This window comes from Tenebrio molitor, chromosome 5 (assembly GCF_963966145.1).
Source record: "Tenebrio molitor chromosome 5, icTenMoli1.1, whole genome shotgun sequence".
In the NCBI taxonomy this organism is placed as follows: Eukaryota; Metazoa; Arthropoda; class Insecta; order Coleoptera; family Tenebrionidae; genus Tenebrio; species Tenebrio molitor.
The window spans coordinates 23,041,995-23,055,270 of record NC_091050.1 but is presented as its reverse complement, the minus strand read 5'-3'; the positions used below and the strand labels follow the sequence as shown (position 1 = coordinate 23,055,270).

The following is a 13,276-nucleotide window of genomic DNA, read 5'->3' as shown; positions in this document are numbered from 1 at the left end:
TTTGCTGCAACGGTCAATTTCACCTTGATGGCAAAAACCCGAATTTACAGAAGAACTCGTCAAAGAAACTACTATTTGACAACAGTAAAAAATAAGGTTTAACATCCTAAAGCTTGCTTTACAATTGAATATCATTTATGTCACATTGACGACCAAAGTATTTTGGCCGCGATAGTACTATTGGGGACAAATTACTTTGGTCGTCAAAGTCAGTTGACTGACATAAAGTTGTAAAGCAAGCATTAAGGCGGCCTTACACCAAGGCAACAATTGGCAACATGTTGCCTGCAACATTTTTTAGTAATGACCGGCAACATTACTAAAAAATGTTGCAGGCAACATGTTGCCAATTGTTGCCTTGATGTAAGGCCGCCTTTAGGACTGTTAACCTTATTTTTTACTACTGTCAACTACTTTTACTGTCAAACTCATCATTGCAAATGTTAAATACCGAAAAATGGACAACTGAAGGAGATATTCCTAGGAGGAAAAATTGAAAAGATTTCCACAAGGCAATTTGGCCCATGGACAATCCCCCAGAAACAAGGGAGATGATTCTAAATTTTTGAATGGTGGAAGGTGCCATATTTTTGACAAGAGAAAAGTCAATAATTTTAAATTGTCATCCCTATTCACTTGACGTTAATGCTTGGTTTACATTAATTTGTTTTGAAGTGACAGAAGAATGACGACCAAAGTATTTTGTCCCCAATAGTATCGTGTGTTCCAATAAAAACTCACTCGCAGTAAGCCATGACTATAGAGATAGATAGACTGGTCATGTCGATTTTAGGATCATTGGAAGTAGTTCATTTGTTACTTACAAATTGTCATCATATTGTGAGTTGTGACAGATAACCTATAAATTTACTTTAGTAGTTCATTTCACATCTGGTACTAAGACATACTTCACTTTTGTCATGGCTTGCTGCGAGTGAATTTTTTGTGGAACACACGATACTCATCATAATTCAATCTGCACAGTTAAGCACCATCGGACGTGGTCAGTGCTTAGAAGGGTGACCACCGGGAAACGGCGTTCAGTCGTAGCTTCATTACCTATAATCGTGTCAAAAATAAATTACATCCTAGGATTCGAACTTTTAGGGAAATTACGTTTTTCATGTTGTGTGTAACTAGAATTTTGAATGCCTAAGGTTGGTTACTATCAAGTGAGAAATTCTTTGCGCAAGTCCAACTAATTATGCCGCCGGAAACCAAAAGTGATTGTGAAACGAAAAAACATCTATCAGTTAGCGAGAAATTAGCTATTTGCAACCGTTACAAGTAATTTGCTGCCTTACATTATTGGATATCTTTTGTTTATTACGAGAAACCAAATAACCTCCATCCTAACCAAATTTATAGCAATCTAGTAACGAATATTCCTAAATCCTAGGGAGTAATTTATTTTTGACACAATTATAGTTTCAATATTGTCTGTACGATCAGGATCATAGTCTGTCTTTGTCAGATCCTGATCGTTCATTAGTTCTCTCTCATTTTCTAACAAATTTTCTACAAAATTTAGCATCGTGTCATACAGCCTTAATACGAGTATGTAACATATTCTGATGTAGAAGTCGTGCAAAAAGTGGACGTAGTGCAAACAAATGATAATGTAAATATTTGTTTCAAAAAAGGAATTGTCGTTAGGCACTGCTACGACCCAAAAGGGCGGCCACAAACAAACTCCGATTGTCCGGATCAGGGAGCTTGCCTACTCCTGCACCTCGCAGGGTGCTACGAGGGGGTTGTACGGACCACTCCTCATTGGCTAACGGTGGTCGGTATTCCGGTGGTTCAGCGGGGGGAGGCGTGGCGGGTGTCACGGCAGCCTGGCGGAGCTCAGCTGGAGACGGGGTTCGCCTCCTCCCTGGCTGGTGCGATATTCATTGTCGTTTCAGGTTCTCCAAGCCCTTAGAACAGTTGCCTCATTTCATTACCTACTCATTGGTTCATTACACTCTCATTTAGCAGTAAATTGCAAACTAAGTGCTTGTTCACAATGGACATAAGCTTGACATAAGGCATAAGAAATTCATGATACATGCAGTGTATATACTGTTAATTTTTACGTAACTTATGAGAAGTGACCTCAATAAACATTATTGTTGTGTACAAAAAGGCATGGAGAATCATATTCGAGTTACATGGACACATAAATTATTTTCCAATTGCCCAAATTTACAAATTATTCTTAGGTATCCCTTATGTATTTCTTATGTCTTATGTCCATTGTGAATAAGTACTAAGAGATAGAATTATTGTGACTAATTTAAGTCCATAAAACAGTATTACCAATTTTCCAATTCCAATTTTTTTTATAAGAACAAGAATGAGACGACGTTTGCTAATAAAATCTGTAATGGTAAATTAGTTCAACTTGATTGATGTACTATCGGTTGTGTGGAAATCTAGGACGTAATGAAAATAATCTTTATAATAATCTCAACAATACACCCGCCATGAGGAAAACCACTTTTGCAGACGACCACTGTGAAATATGGCACATTTCACACGATTTTTCCTTAGTGAAAATTTAAAATTGCAAACGATTTCAACACGAACACGAACGAACAGCCTAACCGTGTACAATGAAAAATTTGAGAAATCTGATTGGCCGACAGCTGTGTGTTTTTATATTGTACACGAGCCGATGATTAACGATATCTATCTCCGCGCAACGTCATAATTATTTTGTCCGCAGCTCTGCCGAATGATATTTGAAGTTTGAAGGGATGCCGAATATTAGCGTTTTTTTTTGTGGTCGTCGGAAAAATATCGTGTATACCACGTGTTGAAAATTCGATTTCACACTCGTTTGCTTAAGCCACGCGCCTACGGCTTGTGGCTCAATTCTGCAAACTCGTATGAAATCTTTCATTTTCAACTCTTGATATACAATATACTATTCTTTAGGTACATTTTGAGCATAGGACAATCAGAATTCAATTTTATTTCTGACACGACTTTTCGACTTTCGCCATATGTAATACTTCTGTAACAAAATGGAATGTCAATGCAACTTTTACTTGGTATTACGTATCAGTATAGGATTTATTTATTATTTTTAAATGATTTCATTAAAACAAGGAACAAAGTTCCGTTGTTAACAATTCCACTCTTTATTGTAGTTCTTAAGTAGGTATAAATATTTTAATCTTATCCGTCATGTGAAAATAAAAAAAAATCTATTTTCATCGATTTTAATTTTATCTCTAATATCAATGATAAAAAATGAAGTAATTTATTGACAGAATAACTCTCTCAATGAAGTAATGCTTCATCCAAAGAAATTGTTTTTAAAGGATTTCGAAATTTATAAATGATACCTACTAACCAATTCTGCTCTTGAATGTCTTGGAAATGGGTGCATAACTTTATTAAATTCAGTTGATGAATATACGTGACACGACTAATTATTGCAATGTGTAATTTCTCGATCCCGGTACAAACTTCGACCCTGGTGTCGAAACAAAAAACACGTATGATAGTTAAAGTAGTTACAGTTTTGTAACAGAATATGGTAACGTTATAATATCGTGCTACCCAACATAAAATTGGACTTGGCGGCCCGGGCCATCCTCAGCTAATTCTTGAACCATGCTTCTTGTACGGATGTAGCATTTTCAGGACAGTAGTTGATATCATAGACTGATTCAAGAAACAAATTAATAGTGCGTTGTATTCCTTACGAAGTGGCCTTTCAACGAGCTATTATTTGGCATACCCTTACATTAAAAAAAAAGTTAGGGGTGGTAGCACTTCCCGGAGCAGATATGCAAAAACCATATACACCAAAATGTGGGCAAGGAAAAACAAAAATCGATCTGTTTCGGTTTTTTTTTTACAAAAATGTCCAATTTATAAATGTTATTCCAGTTAAAGTTTTCATACTGTATAAGTAAATAAACAATCCCTCCGCCACCCGGCGGCACGGCAATTTTGCCGGAGTACATACCTACACTATTACGGATTTTACTATCAAGTAATAGTGCAGTGCTTATCAACATAATTACCGGCGTCTCGCCTCCGCATTTTGACTTTGTTGTGTATTATGTTCTGTGTCAATGTAAATTATTGTTATAATAATTTTAAAAGCAATAAATAACTCGTAATCGACATTAATTAACATACATTAAACTAAAAATGAAAATTTAGTATTACAGAATTTCATGTAAGTTGTTTTAAATAAATTTAAAAAATGAGTTGACGTTAACCCCTGGAGCTAGTTAGTACGGTGTAAGCACGGCGAAATCCAAAAGTCAATTTGCTGTCCACGTGTTGGGGTGGTGCCGAGGAGGTGATGATCCGTTAAGATGCTTATAGATAAAATTCGATCTTGATACTGACTTACTACGACGCCCAACAAGAGCCATTGTCTCATATAAGTTCTTTGTATACTATGGATTGATAATTTTTGCCACCGTTTCTTCATTTCTACTTTAGATTCATAACTCCATATTCAGTCTTAGTTTCAACTGTTATCTAATTTTAATTTAATGTTTAGTGAAATACTAGAACAGTATTAAGTAAGAAAAATTTATTATGAATTATAATTTTTAACGATCCTACAAACAATAACTTGCGCATGTCAAAAATTTCCGTCACTTGAGATTACTATCAAAATTGGTCCGATAACAGTTGTTATGTATAGTTAGCTACTTCAAATCAATATATCATCATTTGCAATTTTTACAACTCTTCCCTATATTAACGTTTAAAAATAAATTTTAGGAAACACTGTAACTTCCTAACTTCTACCAGTATCGTTCAAGCTGTCAGCCAGAATAAATACGATCTCAGTACAGAACAAATTTCGCGGTGCAATATTCTCAATATTTATCCAACACAAACATCATGATTCATGACACCTTACAACTTTTGATCTCTCTGAAACATAGAATGACATCACAGAATGGCATCCAATTTTGAAAACAGTATTCTGATTGGTTAAAAGAAACAAAGTTACTGACTAACTTAATTAACACATACTAAAATGCTTTCAGCTGAAAGTACTGAAACAAAGGAAATTGTGCCACAATTTTTTTCAATAGAAAGAGTAGAAATCACAGCATGTTTGAGGAATCGTTCGAAGGGAAGAAGCAAAATTGCTGTGATAATTATCAAAGACAAAAACTGTGTATTAAATCAAAACCTCTTGCTGATTTACTATGGTACTCCTTGTTTGCGCCCAAACGTTTAACAGAAGAATAAAGTACCATCCCGACCCCCACCCTCAGTTTATCATTTAAAAGTTCAAACACCCCTAATAGACAATTTTAGCGCATTTTGCTAATGTGTGGGCCTTAATCCACGGCTACTCCTAGTTATGTAAAAATCTCCTGAATTAACGAACATTTTCGCAATTTTTGCAAACACAGTCGTTCATCAAATGTGAAACCAGTAACTTAGTTGATAGGAAAACGTTTAAATTTTTTCAAAAACATTTTAATTTAAATTTTTTTTTTTGATGATTCGTCACTTTATTATCACTGTACTTTTTGTGACTCGGCAGTTATTCAGATCATCTGATTGTATTTACCTTATAATAATTAAATTTGCCGTGTCATTGCTTTCTATATAAATCCAAAAAATCACTAAAATACAACAGTTGTTACCAGTTCGATCAATATTGATGCTACGAAATGATTCTCATATTAGAAATATTTGTATCACTTCTGGTAATCAGCATTCTTCTGTTGTGGTTTCGCTTGAAAAGTAAAAATAAAGATTTTTACAAGAGTATTTCAGGACCTCCTCCTCTTCCGATATTTGGCAACGTTCTCGACTTTAGTTCTACAACAAATGAGTTAACACTTATTTACATTTTTATTAATTAATTAACAGTTCTGAAGAAGCTGAGGTTATATCCAATGAAACGTTGATTGTTTAAAAAACACGAACACTAGCGGTCACCCAAAAGTGCACGATAGCTGGCGCAGACTTCTCAATTTTTCCCTAGATTTAAAACGGGGCCTCTCCAGTGGGGTTTGTGCTGAATACACTTTTTTTATGAGAAATGTATGCTTTGTTTAAAAAAGTCAAGATTCTAAAATTACTCTTGTAAAGGTATGTACGGTGCGATCAATTAAAAAATGAATCGAGTCGGCGTGTTACCTATGGCAACCCATGCTATAGCATAGGCTCCAAAGCAAACTCGATTTATTTTTTAAATGATCGCTCGGTATAATTCAACTATCCCACCTCCACCCGGCGGCAATTTTGCCGGAGTACATACACTATTACGGATATTACTATCAAGTAATAGTGCAGTGCTTATCAACATAATTACCGGCGTCTCGCCTCCGCATTTTGACTTTGTTGTGTATTATGTTCTGTGTCAATGTTGAGGAACTTCCTCACGATGTGACATGAGTATAATAATATACCTTTTTGAATTTCAACTACCAATGTGTTATCTAAATCCAGAATTTTTAAATTTTTAAAAAGAGATTGCGGTACTATTCCCGTTGCTGAAATTACAAGTGGTAAAATCGAAATTTTTTCTAAACACCAAAGATTTCTCATAGCAACGGAGAGTTCTAAATATTTATTAATTTTTGTATTATATGTCTGTGTTATATTGTGTGAATTTGGAACAGCTATATCTAAAAGATATGCTTGCTTTTGTTGTTTATTTAAAATTATAATGTCTGGTCTGTTATGTTTAATATGAATGTCAGTTAAAATTGTTCTATCAAAATATAACTTGTAACTGTCATTTTCCAAACAACTTTCTGGTGTATAACTATAATGTGGTTGTGTGTTCTTTAATAAATTGAATTTAACAGCTAAATTCATGTGTATAATTTTAGCGAATATATCGTGACGTTTTTTATATTCGCTTTGAGCCAAAACGGTGCAAGAAGAAATGATGTGTTCAATTGTTTCCCCTTCAGTTCCGCAAATCCTACATTTATCAATTATCGATTGTAAACCGCATATGTGTTTTTTATAATTTCTTGTATTTATAACACGATCTTGTATTGCAAATATAAAACCCTCCGTCTCAGGGTGAATATTTGATTTCTTAAGCCATGCATGAGAGGCCTGAATATTAACTTCTGGTTGTTCCAGTTCTTTAAAGTATCTCCCATGTAAAGACTTCTGTTTTATATTTGCTATAGTGTCAGGTATATTTGGCTTAACAATATCTGAAATTATATTATTACTTAAATTTAAAGGTGTGTAGCCTTTATCGGCTGAAACCAAAGCATTAAAAAAGGTGTTATCACGAGCTCTATTGAGGAAATAATTTTTTAGTGAAGCAATTTGATTTTTTAGCAGTATTTCTAGATTTGAAAAACCCCTACCACCGTTTTCGCGTGGTAAATTAAATCTTTCAATAGCAGATTTAGGATGGTGTTTACTAAATTTGGTAAAAAGAACTCTAGTTTTAATGTTTATGTTCTGTAAATTAGTTTTGGACCATTTTATAACACCGAAAGAATAGGTCAGTAATGGAACAGCATATGTATTAACTGCTTTAATTAAATTATTACCGTTTAATTTTGATTTTAAAATAGATTTAATTCTTGAATAAAATTGCTTTTCTAAATTTTCTTTTATAATTGAATGTTGAATATGATTTGATTGATTAATACCTAAATATTTATAAAATTCTCCTTTATTTAAATTTTTAATGATTTCTCCTTCTTGAGTTATATATTCTAAATGTTCGTAATGACCGCGACATATTGATTGCATTTTACACTTATCAATACCAAAACTCATCCCAATATCATTTGAGAAATTTTCTGTTATTGTTACTAAAGATAAAATGTGATTCTTTTTTGATGCATAAAGTTTTATGTCATCCATATAAAGAAGGTGATTTAATTTGGATAGTGTGGTATTATTAAGTCTAATATTGAAACCATATCCAGTGCTATTTAATAGATTTGTCAAAGGATTAATGGCTAGACAAAACCATAAAGGACTTAAAGAATCTCCTTGATAAATCCCCGTTTAATTTGAATAGGCTCGGATTTTAATTTAGTATTGTTTATTGATAAATTTAAAGTAGTTCTCCAAAATGTCATAACATGGGATAAAAAGTTAATCAAATCCAAATTAATTTTATAAATTTTAAGAATTTTAATTAACCATGAATGTGGTACTGAATCATAGGCTTTTTTGTAGTCTATGAATGCGGTATAAATATTTCTATTATTTTTTCTAGCTTGTTCCATTATTACCGTATCTATTATGAGTTGTTCTTTACAACCAAAACACTCTTTAACACAACCTTTTTGTTCTTCATTAAGTATATTTAATTTTTGACAATGGTCGTAAATTATTACTTTAATGTAATATTATTAATGTGAAAAAAAATTGTGCACTTTTGTGTGGCCGCCAGTGTACAGATTTTATTTATTGTGCTTAACAGAAAAACCAAAATTGTTTCTTTCCTTAATATCTAATAAACACGTAACGCTAATCGAATCTTTCACATTCTCAACAGCCTTCATTGATGTTATGCTAAAGTATGTAAAAAAGTATGGAGGAGTACTACTACTGCACGGTGGACCAATCCGTAAGACATTATTGATTTCCGATTACAAATTCCTGGAACATGTTTTAAGTTCTACCAAAATATTAAACAAGTCTGACGACTATCGTTTCTTTCACCCGTGGTTAGGAACTGGCTTACTAACCAGTGACGGTAATAAAACAAAATTTAAAATATTAGTATCTAAACACATGTATTAATTCACATTTTTCTAGGGCCAAAATGAAGAAAACATCGAAAAATTACAACACCAGTTTTCCATTTTCAAATTTTAGAACAGTTTCTTGACGTCTTTGAATCATCAGGGAATACATTGATCAAGAAGCTTGAAAAAGAAGTGGGAAAAAAGAGTTTTGACATTTATCCTTTCATCACGCTTTGTACCTTGGATGTTATTTGCGGTGAGTGAGTTTAATCATTTCTGACTTAACTAATTGAGCTGTTTAATGGAAATTTGGTGCAAGTCAAAAAAGTAGATTAAGTACTAGATAATGAGAGTTAATGTAAAAGTTTTGTCAAATGCAACAATATTGATGCATTTTATATCTATGGTATGTAGCGAGAAAGTACTGAAGTTTTCCTGACGTTACTCCTGCACAAAACAGAATGGAGATAAAGCTTTCCATATGAAGTGTTGAAGTACATTGACAAAACATTGACTTACCCCCTTTTGCATTTAACGGCTCAAAAACTTTAAAATAATGATTCCTATCAAGTACAAGACTTGATGAGCACTAGATTCTATAGAATTTAATTTTAGAAAGTGCAATGGGTACAAAAGTAAATGCACAAGAAAATAGCGATTCCGAATATGTTAAGTAACCAGTAGGGGTGTCTTTCTCCTACCCCAACTTAGCTTATATAACCACTGACGAGAGCCGTCCGAGTGACTGTCCGTCTCTCTGTCACCACTCTGTCTTTACCTGTACCATACCTTTTGTAACACAACACTACACGAGACGATATACATTTTGTTAAGTTATACATTCCGAGTACATCATTTATACCCCATCATCAAACCAGCAATCCACACATTTAATGGTCCTTCGAGCCGGATATGTGAAAAATACCGGATACATACGTGAAAAATCATACCCAACAGTGAATAGTATCGAATTACTAAAGTGCAAAGTGTAAAAACATCATCTCATCATCCATCGTCGAATCGTCGACAAAGAAGTAGAAGAATCTCGAGTGAAGCCGCCACAATTCACCCACTGCAGCCACAGGTCAACCAGCACAAAGGTTAGTGGTCGTTATTCATATCGTAATTGCCTCATAGTCATACGTTCTTTATAATCACTCTGTGTGTGCATTTCACTCGAATTCAAAAATCATCAATTCATTACAACAATGCGTACCTTAGCGGAATTAAAGAAAACTCGTACACAAATTAAAGCCACAGCCACAAGGTTCAAAACCTTTGTCCAAAATTTTACCGAAGAAAGCGATGTTCGGAACCTACAAAATCGTTTAGCCGACTTCAAACTAATATTATCAGAATTCAACAAAAATCAATCGGAGATCGAATTTCTAAGTGAAACGTCTGACCCAGCTGAGATAAATAAAGAATCCGCAATCCGCGAGCAATTTGAAGACCAATATTATGATACAATAACGTTAGCGGAAAACATCATAGAGGAACGTACAGCAGTAACGCGTCCGACAAATCGTAACATACAAGTAGACGAACAGAACCCAAACATCACCCCGAGGGCCCTCCAGTTGCCCATAATCAATCTACCAAAATTCAACGGTCACTATACAGAGTGGACAGCATTTTATGATAGCTTCAAATCTATAATTCATGAAAACAGAAATATAACGGCAATCGAAAAGTTTCATTATCTTAGAGGCTGTTTATTGGACGATGCACGCCGTACAATAGACGCATTACCGGTAGCGGCGCGTAGTTATGAAACAGCTTGGACCTTACTTGTAGACAGGTACCAAAATAAACGGTTAATCACACAACAACATATGCACGAATTATTCAATTTACAAGCCGTTTCTAACAAATCGGCAAATTCTTTGCGATCACTGCTAGATGGAGTCAACACGCATTTAGCCGCTTTGAGATCACTAACGATTAATACAGAATCTTGGGATCCGGTGTTAATTTATCTCGTGTCATCAAAAATTGACTTCGCGACAAAAAGGGATTGGGAGACGACCCTGAAATCAAACGAGCTACCAACATTTGAGGAGCTTAGGGCATTTTTAACACAAAGATGTCTGACTTTGGAATCGATTCAATACAATCCGATAAATCAAAATTCAAAAGTAACACATGTACCAAAAACAAACGCTCAAAATAACAAAAACTTTTCTATTCAACAAAGTTACCCCAACAATAATTGCCCCAAATGTAAGCAGAGTCACAGTCTATACCAGTGTGAAGAATTTCTAAACTTGCCAATCAATAACAGAATAGATGAGGTAAAAAGGTTAAAAGTTTGCTTCAACTGTCTAAGACCATCACACGACGCAAAGTCATGCCGTTCAAATAGCACCTGTAAAAATTGCGCCAACAAACATCATACGCTTTTGCACCAGGCAAGGCGTCAAGAAATCATTTAAATTACATTTTAAAAGGGTTGTAGGTTCACTGCTCATTACCGCAGAGGAAATGCACACACTATTAACATTAATTGAGTCATGTCTTAATTCGAGGCCAATTACACCAATGAGTAGCGATCCTAACGATTTAGAACCGCTGACCGCTGGTCACTTCTTGATTGGAGCTCCGCTTACGGCCCCGATTGAACCAAATCTTCAAGATCTCCCCGACAACAGGCTTTCGCGTTGGCAGCGAATTGAAAAATTACGTCAACTGTTCTGGAAGCGTTGGCAAAAGGAATATTTGTCAAGTTTGCAGCAACGAAACAAGTGGCAGAGACGCTCGCAAACGCCGCTGGACGTAGGTACCATGGTCATCATACGAGACGACAATCTACCGCCGCTCCTGTGGAAGATGGGACGAGTAGCAGCACTACATCCTGGCAGTGATGGAATTGTGAGAGTGATTTCTGTGAAAACCGCGAGTGGTATCACAAAACGAGGCATAAACAGAGTTTGTGTCCTGCCGATTGACGAAAGTGCTCAATAGTGTAATATAGATCAAGACTTTCCCGAACTTTATATAAACATTTATTTTTGTTATTGAACAATTTTATTTTGTTTGTAATCTCGTTTTATTTTGTTTGTTTGTGTTTTTCATTTCGAATTATGTGTGTTAGATTGTATGTATGTGTGTTTGCTTTAATTTACAACAATCATTTATATTCTCTAGTTCGTAAGTAATCTGACTTTTCATTTCGTAATTTTATTTCTTCATTATCATTATATTATGTATTGTTATGTATTGCATGCTTTTATGTTTTAATATTCACTAGTATAAGAGCAGTATTTCATAGTGATTTTAAGTCAATTAATCATCTACTGTTTTATTTTTTTCTCTTCTCTCGGAGGCGGGAGGATGTTAAGTAACCAGTAGGGGTGTCTTTCTCCCACCCCAACTTAGCTTATATAACCACTGACGAGAGCCGTCCGAGTGACTGTCCGTCTCTCTGTCACCACTCTGTCTTTACCTGTACCATACCTTTTGTAACACAACACTACACGAGACGATATACATTTTGTTAAGTTATACATTCCGAGTACATCATTTATACCCCATCATCAAACCAGCAATCCACACAGAATATGTTCGGAGCGTAAAAGCTATGTGCACCATAGTAATCGAACGTTCATTTTCTCTTTTGCAAATGTTCGATCTAACTTATCCTTTGACGAAAAATTATTACGTACAAAAAAGAGCTTTAAAAGTTTTACACGGACATACAAACAGTGTGATTACAAAGAGACGCAAGGAATTGCAAAACCAGCCAACAAAAAAAATGCAAAATGATGAATTCGTTCCTAAGACTAAGAAAGCGTTTCTTGATTTGATGTTGGACGCTACGGTAGACGGTAGACCACTCACCCAAAAGGAAATCCAAGAGGAAGTCGATACATTCATGTTCGAGGTACAAGGTCACGTTATTGTGACTTTTAAAATAATACAGATTTTAGGGTCATGACACAACAGCTTCAGCAATGAGTTTTGCTATATTTTGTCTTGCAAATCATCCTGAAGTTCAGGCTAAAGCATTAGAAGAGCAGCGAGAGTTGTTTGGTTCAAACAAAAATCCATCTCCCACATATGCAGACTTGCAAAGTATGAAATATTTGGAACAAGTTATTAAAGAAGCTCTGAGATTATACCCAACTGTGCCATTTTTCGGCAGAAAAACGAATCAACCTGTAGAATTCAGTAAGACTACAGCTTGTGCCACTTTTTGAAACTAATGGAAACATTATAGATGGTACCATTATTCCGGAAGGTATTACGATTACTCTTTTTGCCTACGCAATTCATCGAGATCCCCAGTACTTTGAAGACCCAGAAAAATTCAATCCTAGCAGATTTGACAAAATCTATGGTAAACTTCCTTATTGTTTCATACCTTTTAGTGCTGGACCAAGAAACTGCATAGGTGGGTGTCATACTCATCCGCAATAAATTCCTTAATAATTCAAGTTTCAGGTCAAAAATTTGCAATGTTGGAACTGAAAAGTACACTGTCAAAAATTATTCGAAACTTCGAATTAATGCCGTCTACACCTGAACACAAAGTACAGTTGTCATTAGAGGCCGTTTTAAAATCGGCGAATGGCATTAAGATTAGAGAGACTAACGTTTTATGTATGTGTTGA

The 13,276-nt window shown here is 34.9% G+C and overlaps 1 pseudogene; it reads left to right on the top strand.

The window, feature by feature from the left end:
* Positions 1-8,393: 8,393 nt before the first annotated feature.
* LOC138130444 (cytochrome P450 4C1-like) lies at positions 8,394-13,276 on the top strand (annotated as a pseudogene).